Below are 10,160 nucleotides of genomic sequence, written 5' to 3' on the forward strand. Positions count from 1 at the left end.
TCACATGTAACTGTGCAGTTTTCCCAGCACCACTTATTGAAGAGACTGTCTTTTACCCATTTTATATTCTTGCCTCATTTGACATAGATTAATTGACCATACACGTGTGGGTTTTTTTCTGGGCTTTCTGTTCTGTTCCATTGATATGTGTGTCTGTTTCTGTGCCAATACCATACTGTTTTGATTACTACAGCTTTGTAGAATAGTCTGAAGTCAGGGAGCATGATACCTCCAACTTTGTTTTTCTTTCTCAAGATTGCTTTAGGTGTTTGGGGTCTTTGGTGGTTCCATACAAACTATAAGGCTATTTGTTCTAGTTCTGTGAAAAATGCCATTAAAATGTTCACTGAACTTGGGAAAAGAATAAAGGAACACATTGAGAACATCAACAAAAAAATGTAAAAAAGAACCAATTGAAACTGAAGAATACAATAACTGAAATGAAAAGTACACTAGAAGGAACTTTGAAGGCCAGAAGGGAGTGGAATGATATATTTAAAAAGCTCAAAGGAAAAATAACCTACAACCAAGGACACTCTATCTGGCAAAGTTATCGTTCAGAATTGAAAGAGACATAAAAAGTTTTCCAGACAATCGAAAACTAAAAGAGTTCATCACCACTAAAGTGGGCTTACAAGAAATGTTAAAGTGCTTTAAAAAAAAAAAAAAAAAAAAAGAAAAGGGCAAAATAAGAAAATATATAAAGAAAAATATCTCACTGTACCCAGCCTTGATAGCATCAGGGTAGGTGGAAACTAAACTCTGCTCTGTAAATATGCTCTTGTTTCTGAGCTTTGTGATAAATTTCTGGAGTAGAAATGACTGGATTGCTTAAAGTGTATATTTTTGTCAGAGTTTATAGCAAAATGGATGTTTCTTTTTGGAAAAGGACAAGCAGAATAAACTAATTGTTACGTATGCTTTAAATGCACTGAAGATGTGACTAACTTGACTGCTTAGGTATATTATATTCTAAAATTTATTTTTTCTTAGATTAAAAAAAATAATACCATAGGGCAAAATAGTTTCCAATGTATCTTAGTGTGTTGTTTTCTAAATTTGCATGCAGGATATATTGAAATCTAAAGCATACATTTCCCATTAGTAATTATGGCAATCTAGGATTTTGGTTCCCTTTAGACTAGGTTTAGGGTGTATGAGTGAAGTGAACCTCTCAATACTGAAATGAGAGAATAAAGATCATACTAGAGAATCTAGCACAGGCTTCTCCAGTAACAAACAAATGGGTGGCTAATCAGACAAACATTAGGCATCTGTGTCCACGTCTGTACTACTGTAAGAATATCTCATTTTATTTGGACTTTTTATAATATGATAAAACCAGAATTACTTGTACATGATGTGTGAGAGGTTCATTTTGAAATGACTTACTGTGTTGTATTTTTAAAAAATTATGTTACAGGCATGAGTTTATTTAATTTCAGGTAATTGTATCCAAATCCAAAATCTTGAACAGATCACAAAATGGTTAATGCAGTTGCAGGCCTTATCATCTAATATAACTTTTCTTTAAATTATAGAGAATGGGAAAATGTCTGTTTAATTTTTTATTCCCTCCTTGTTTTATGACTTGTACTGTCTGCACTTTGGATCATACAAGTTATTAAATAATAAACTATAGAGCTGTATTATAAATCAAAACCATTGAAATGACCTGAGACAATATAATAAAGAATAAATGGGGCTTCCCTGGTGGCGCAGTGGTTGAGAGTCCGCCTGCCGATGCAGGGGACGTGGGTTTGTGCCCCAGTCTGGGAGGATCCCACGTGCCGTGGAGCGGCTGGGCCCGTGAGCCATGGCCGCTGGGCCTGCGCATCCGGAGCCTGTGCTCCGCAGTGGGGGAGGCCACAGCAGTGAGAGACCCACGTATCACAAAAAAAAAAAAAAAAAAAAAAAAGAATAAATAGTTAAGTGGATGAATGCATAGATGGATGGATGGATTTGAAGCAGAAGAGAGACACAACATCTTTCATATTTCATAAATGTCACTTTACTGTTGGTGCGAATAATGGACTCAAAAAAAAGTTAGAAGACCAATAAAAGAATGACTTGATAAAGAATGAGTAGTGTCCCCCTAAAATTGATGGCACAAGAAGCATTTTGAGCAAGAGGACCCACTGGCGACCTCATTGATAGGTAACCTCACTCTGTGCTCTAGATGTAAGGACTAGTGTTTATATTTTACAGCAACTACTAGGTTCCTTGACCTCTCATAGTGAATTAGTGGTGTCTAAAGGATTTTAATACAGGTTTCTCTGACTCTGAAATCACAGCACTGTGCATGTGTGCTTTTGTGTGTTTTTACATCTTATGTACATTGTATGGTATTCTAATTAAACCCTGGGAATTGGTAAAGCTGTTAGTATTAGTAACTAATACTTTAGTACATGAACCCACTGCAAATGAGAAGAAGGATGTGACTACATAACATAAAATTTTACTGACAATTAGTATGACTCTTTAACATAAACAATGAAAATAATATCAAACACTAATATGAATCTGAGCTTGGCAGTTATTTCTGTTAACCACAGTTAATGTTAAATAAAAATATGTCTTATGTAAAATAAATAATACACGTGGAGAGATTTTCTCTGGGATCAAAATCAAAAGAGAAAGCCTATATTAGAAATGAATTTTTCAATGTAGAAGCTATTTAAGGAAAATAATATCCCTGTACTGAAGGTGTAGCTGAGAAAACTATTACACCAGTGATTTCTTTGCTCTATAAAATTATGTGAGTACATGCCCTTTATTGAGCAGATTTATATTATGGTAATATCATTATTATTGTCATGAATATAATTATTCAAAGCTAGTCTTTCAGTCATGACTAAATTTGTACTGTGGTGACTCATATGTCTCAACATTAAATAAGGAAATGTGTACTTTTAGATTTTTTAAAGGTAACTAAAGCTAAAGGTTTGCATAGTTAAACTTTAGTTATATTTCTGTTTACTTAGATATGTTCAGCTAAATATTATAAATATAATGTATGAACTGTTTTGGCATTATTTAAAAAGATAAAGTGACAATTGATAATGACAGAGATCTCTGTGCAATGCTAACCCTCAGGTTTACTTTCACCAACTTGAAGTCTCATCTTGGTGGATAAATTGCCAACATCATGACTCGGTCACACAGACTGGCCTTGAAACTGGGTCATACATTTGTAACTCTAACAAAAGTGAGCCCTTTGGACTAATCTTTCTTGCCCTGAGAATCAAGGGTGTACCAGAAGTCCCCAAACAAAAAAGAAAAACTGATTTCCATTCTGGTGGAATATTTGTCCAATAACAAGTGTCTCAAACAGTCATGTATAAAATGAAGTAATACTAATGCCTGACCGTCTCATTAGGTCTGGTAGGTTCTGGCTGGCATAAAACCTACACAAAAGAAATACTCAATAAACATTAGCTTCCATTTTAACACAGAGATATTATTTCACTAGAAAAACAAGCCATTCTCATGCCTCAGTTTGGTTTAAATTTCAGAAAAGTTTTGTGATTCATGAAAACACAAGATGATGAAATTATAATAAAGATTTTGGAAAAGACCTTCTAATGAGTAAGAGTCACTTTGATACTATCAGAGTTGTGCAATGACTCTCATAATGGGAATTTTTTTTTTTAAGAATGGATATAGGCAGTCACCAAACTGACTTCTGTTGGTCTACTGAATAACTCTATCAGTAAAGTTAGAATTATTATGACTATTTGCTTAAATCTGTTTTTGAATAAGATTGCCTCATTATACTAATACTAGATATTTAGAATAGGGATAAGACTTTGCATATGGAAATTATTAAATAGGAAAATAGTGATTTGACATCTGCAAGTGGCTCTGTGGTTATAGGTTAGGATTCTCCCTACTTTCCAAGACTCACTATTGGGACCCACTGTTTGATTGTTCAGTCATTTCTACTCCATTTTAGAATCATTGCCTTTGGACTGCTTAATGATCCAGGAAAACTCTGTTTGCTCAGCCGAGAAATAAGAAACACGCTTGTGGAAGAGTGGTAAGGTCTCTTGGAGATGCTGTAGTTTTGTTCAACCCTCCAATACACTGATAATGAAGTCCAGAGACTTATTCAAAATCCCACAGAGAATTAGTGGCAAGGTTTCTTGACCATTAGTCCAGTGGATGTCTGCAACAGACATCCCATTACTTCTTGTTTAGTGTGTACAGGGTAAAGGACCTCGATGTGACGACCTTTACCCAATGTGTAATCTTGCATGGTCATCACTGAATTTAAGTGCTGAGAATATGAGTCTGGAACAGACCTTGTCTCACACTGTGAACTAGAGATGCACCAGGCATCCCAACGTGGAATTGAGGATCCATTTTAATCTAAAGCATTGTTATGTATGACTGCTTAGCACTTGATCATGCGATAGGCTGTTTAAGCCCTACTGAAGGCACCAGCACAGCTATGGCACAAGAAATGAAAAGAATTCATCTTCATGTTGGATATACTTATCTAAAATGTTTGCAGTCAGAAAATTTAAAGGGTTATTTTAATTGTTGGATGTAGACAAATTTTCTGTCTTTCAAAAAAGGCAATGTATTATCTTGAATCATGTGTAAGGGGATCACAATCTTTACAGTACTTAGGTCTTAATAAAACCTAGTGGTATTTCATGTAAACTACACTTTAAAAACTTTTTTGTGGATAGACCTGTGGACCAACCCAATGTAAAACATTATCTACCTGCGGAAATTCATTCTGAGCTCCAATCAATCAATTTATAAATTTGCTAAACTATTAAAAAGTTAAGGACTTCCCTGGCAGTCCTGTGGTTAAGTCTTCGCCTTCCAATGCAGGGGATGCAGATTTGATCCCTAGTCGGGGAGCTAAGATCCCACATGCCTCATGGCCAAAAAACCAAAACATAAACAACAGAAGCAAATTGTAACAAATTCAATAAAGACTTTAAAAATGGTCCACATAAAAAAAAATCTTTAAAAAAAAGTTTAACGACTGCCTCTAACCTATAAGATATTCTATCTTTTCAATTCAGATGACTTGAAAGTACTCAAAGAAGCAATATATAACTTGATTTTTCATTCCTAAGTGAAAAAAGTTAGCCCTAATGAGAAAAATCTATCGAAAGCCAATTGGCAATAAATTATTTTTCTTATGTAAAATTGATTGTTACTATGCAAGTATATTATACATCTTTAGTGTTGTATTGTTCTCATCCAAATCCACTATTCTCTTTTCTAAATAGTGCTCTAAAAGTTGAATTTAAAAAAAGCAGACTGAATTTAAATGTTTTTTGTTTTGAAAACTGTTCTCTGACATAACTGGCAATGTCTTGTGTTGCTGGAAACCCATGGTTAGAAATAAGCAGCTCATGTAAAGGAGAAGTAGAAACTTCTGTTTTCCTGTCAAATTCTTCCATTTGCCTAAGTGACATAGGATCACCCTTCAGTCACTGGTGTCCTCAAATACTAAGACAAGGTCCATAAGGCAGAACTCTCTTGACTCAGGAAAACTGCAGAGGTGATGCAGGGGTGAGCCAGGGTGGGCGTGATGATGGTGAAAAAACTATACCTGCTCCTCCTACCTACCAAGAGATAATTGCCAGCAATATTTTAAGTGCCAAAAATGATCTCATAAATTCCCACAGATGAATCAGTAAGGCAGGAAAATGGCAGAATTTTGATAATCAAATTATGTGAAAACAGATGTCATTAATTAGCAGACCTAATTTTTAAGGTTTGGGCTTCAAGCTCACTTTCTACAATTTTCTTGTAGAAAAGATATACAGACAATTAAACTGTTTTTTGATAACTAACACTTAAACTGTTCTTTGAACATAATATTTGAAATGATTTGATGACAGAAATGATGGGAAGAGGTAGTATTTGCATCCCTGATTGCACATGCACGTCGTGGCCCATATCTAATGTATTTATATATTAATGATTCCAATAACTTATTACATTGTGGATAAATCTCTTCTAGCTGCATATTCTTTCAAATTTGGAGCAAGAAGCTCTGTGTAGACCATGCCTTATACAATTCTATGGTCATTTTAAAAGTAATAATCGAATTGGCTTTTTTATAACACATTTATCTCATAGAACACTTAAAGTGATAAAAAAAAATGGTCTTCTCAAAATGTGTCAAAATAGAAAAGATTTAAAATTTAATAGGGGTGCTTGAGGGTTTGTGTGTGTGAGTGTGTGTGTGAATCTCTAATAAACCTCACTGTAGTACAGCATGACCTGTTCATGTAGACATAAGATTTTTAGAGCTAGAATAAAGTTGGGAATTAGAAAGCTGACAAAAACGCCTCCTGAGATAAATGCCTTAAAGCCATGGGCTTTTCTCCATCAGAAGGTGACACATTAACTTGCCTCATTCAGTCACCTAGCCACCTATTGTCTACTGAGCACCTACGATATGCTAGGCATTGCACTGAGGGTAGGATACTCTGTCCTCAAGAAGCTCAGAGTTAACTGGAGGAATAAGTGGGAATAAATAGCTATGATAAAATATTAAAGTTACATAATAAAAGTATGCATAAAATTCTAAGAGGGCATAAGAGAGGCAGTTAATTATGCCCTAGGAAGGCTTCAAACGGGAGATGATACTTAAATGGGAGCTTTAATGATGAGTAGGCATTGAGAAGACAGGGAAGAAACAGTTGAAATTTCGAGCCACTGGAAGAATGTAGCACAAGGTGTTTTGCTCAGAAAAGGGCAAGGGGTCTTATGTGGCTTGGACTTGGGGTGAATGCATGGTGCAGGGATCCTTTCTAAGCAGTGGTAACTAAAGAGTAGCATTCTCTCACAAGAAGTCACTCATCGTTCATTCACCAAATATTCATCAAATATCACCAAATATTCATTGAGTGGAATTTTTTGGCCAAAGCCCTGTCTTATGTACCCAGAGTAAATTTGCTTCTTGTCTACCAAAGATTTCAGTTTAGATGAGAAGTCAATATGTAGTGTGTTAACTGACCAGTCTGGGCAGGGGGATGGACAGAGTTGAGGGCAGAAGTATACAAACTAACAGCAAAAGCACCAAAGCCTGGAGCAAGGCATTATAGGGAAATGCAGCTGAACTCACTTCACAGACCCTGAGGACCTCACTGCATCATTGTACAGTACAGTCATTCACATTCATCATGTTCCTCTGAGTCATCAAGAAAAAGTTACATTATAGAATTTTATAGTCAGAATAGAACTTAGAGGTCATCACATCCTCTCTGCCCCAAATCACTGCTGAAAACTAAGATCTAGCTTTTCCTCTCTGGCTGAAAGTGAAGTGAATTTCCGTATTTGAGAGGCAATTCGTTTACTCTCATTTTAGACAGCTCTGAAGGTGGTAAAAATCCCCATATGTTTCCCTAAATTCTGCCTCCCTGTTAATTTCTTCCCACATGGAGTTCCTGAGAGAAGGGGATAAAACTACTCTCTTCTGCTCTTCAAAACTTGGATTCTATTTGATATTGGAGAGGGGATAGGCAAATGTGTCTGTAAGAGCTTTCAGCCCTCTAAGGCCTCTGAGGTACAAGGAACTTTTAAAAATACTGAACAACCATAGCGATACCCCTGCAGGTATCCTATCACTTGTTTTATACCTGATGACCCATATGCTGAGCTACAGCCATGCCAGCCAGGTTCCACAGTAATGCGTCTCCTGTGTGGTTATGAATATAACTCACAGTGGTATTTTCCCTTCTTGAAGATGGAAAACCAGTGTGCCAAGTGACACACAGCCAATCAGAGGCCCATCCTAAGATTCATCTTGTATAATTCATAAACACAAGAAAAAAATGGCACAGCTCTTCCTAGAATAGGAGTGGTGCTCACTTCACCCAGAATCTCCTCACATGATGAGGGAGGGGATAAAGCTACCTTCAACTTCTACTCTCAGTAAAAGAACTGGGGTCAACTGTGCAAACCGGTTGCGATCGCTTACTAAGCACAACTGTTTCCTAATTTTTCCTCATTCTAATCATCTTGAAGATTCCCTTCCTTATTTTTACTTACTCAGATTCATGGAGCTTCAGACCAAGCTTGTGAAGTGGATGTGTTCACTCTCTGAAAACCTTTCAGCATCTTCTCCTCTCTTCCATATATCTCAGGGCCCTTTTGCTGCCTCTGGCTGCTCAGGAACATGCCTTCCCTTTCCCATAAACTACTTCAGTGGGTACAGTGGGCTGTACCTTAGTCAGTTATAATGTGTCAAGCATTGAGTTAGGGTATAAGAGTAAACAAGAAAACCTAAAAGCCTGTTCTCCATGGGCTTAATAGTCTAATGGCAGAGGCAGATAAATAAGCAAACAATTTTAAGGGTGCGTGACAGCTTTATGATTAAAGAAGTATATGCTGGGCTATAAGGAACCTAGAAGTTGCCTGGAAGACTTTCTAGAAGAAAAAGCTAAGACCTGAGGATTAATCCTCATAACAATCTCAAGAGGTAGGAACAATTGATGTTTATATATTATGCCCATTTCATATCAAAGGAGGCATCACAGATCAACAAGGAAGGAAGAAGCAGACTGAATATTTCACCTGTTAGAGCTGGAATGGCTTACCATAACTTGATTCTATTAAACATTTAGTTCAACTCACTTTGTTCAGATACCATGCTCTGGCAGAGACTGTCCTTTGAGTAACAGAACCGCTCACCTCTGCTGTACAGCTGAGTTTTAGCAGGACACATGGCCACCTCCTTAGAGACTACATTTTCCAGCTTCTCTTAAGGTTGGTCATGTTACAATATTCAGGGCAATGGGATGTGAGCAGAGTATTTTGTGAAACTGCTGATCATAGCTTTAAAGCAGAAATGCACCTCCATCCCCTCCCCCACATCTTCATTTTGCTCCATTGCCTCCGGCTGGAAGATGTGGATGGTTGTGAGACAGCTCCCACCAGGTGGACAAGGGCAGCCCTGAGGGATAATGATATGCCACCGCAGCAGAATCCGGGTCACTAGACGGCCTCCTGGAGCAGAATAGCTTGTCCAGTCCGGATGGTTATGTGAAAGCCATGGTATTCTGGCATTTGTTAAAGTAAAATAAAATGGAGACCAGACTTAAAAATCCCCCAAGCAGACAAAACCATTTGAACCATGTAAACAAAACTAAATCTAGCTTATTTCATGAACGTTAAGTGAAACTAAACTTAGGTTATTTCTTATAGATGTCTCAGATAATCATAAAAGATACTTAAGTCATCTTCCTAAAATGATGTAAGATAATCACTTTTAACCAATCTCCCACCATCTGGAACCCACATTGTAATAACTCCACATTAAACAACTCCTCATTTTCACTTTATAAGCCATCCTGTAACGTCGTGCCTCTGAACTCCATCTCAGCTTTGGAAGACTCCCAATTTGTGAACTATTCTTTTGAGCATACTAAACTCTCATTAAATACTATTTTACTGATGTGCTTTTGGTTTTTACTGTTTCTGGATTTTTGACAGGTTTTCTGTGATATAATATATTAGCCTATACCATAACAAATAATAGTCAACTTTCTAATAATTAATTGACTTCCAATGTCATTGTTCCAATAGAAAGAGAATTAACATTTTTAAGGATTTTTGTCCCTGTAACAGGAATTAATAATTATTAACTAATAGATTAACCTTGTGATTATAATTTTATTTCCCATGTAATTCTGCTTCTGGAGAAAGATAGGCTGGTCTTGCATATGTAAGTGTTCTGGGTTGAGATCATTATCTTGCAAGCTTGGTTAATTGTCAGTTCACCTCTTGGTACACAGGTAGGCAAAATTTAGTCTCTCATTCTGCAAGACTGAGAGCCAGACTTGACTACAGTAAAAAAAAAAAAAAAAAAGAAAAAAAGAAAAAAAAAAGAAAAGAAAAAAAAAATCACTAAAGTTTTCTTTCAAGGGACAATGAACTCACCCTTCTTTGATGGACCAGTTCAACTTCCTCAAAGGTTATAGGTATCACTGAGTAGCCATTGTGTGAGCTATGATTTTAATTTGAGTTTCTATGTAAATAAAGCAGAAATAAATAAAAGAGACAATATTGTGTTAGTAAAATCTCCATTATAAGCCTTTTATTTTTTCATGACAAAAGCAAAGGCTGAGTTTAGCCTAATTCTCTGAACTGCATGTTCTCATTTTCAGCACCCCAAATTTTGT

This window comes from Mesoplodon mirus (assembly GCF_964341445.2).
Source record: "Mesoplodon mirus genome assembly, chromosome: 4".
Taxonomy (NCBI): domain Eukaryota; kingdom Metazoa; phylum Chordata; class Mammalia; order Artiodactyla; family Ziphiidae; genus Mesoplodon; species Mesoplodon mirus.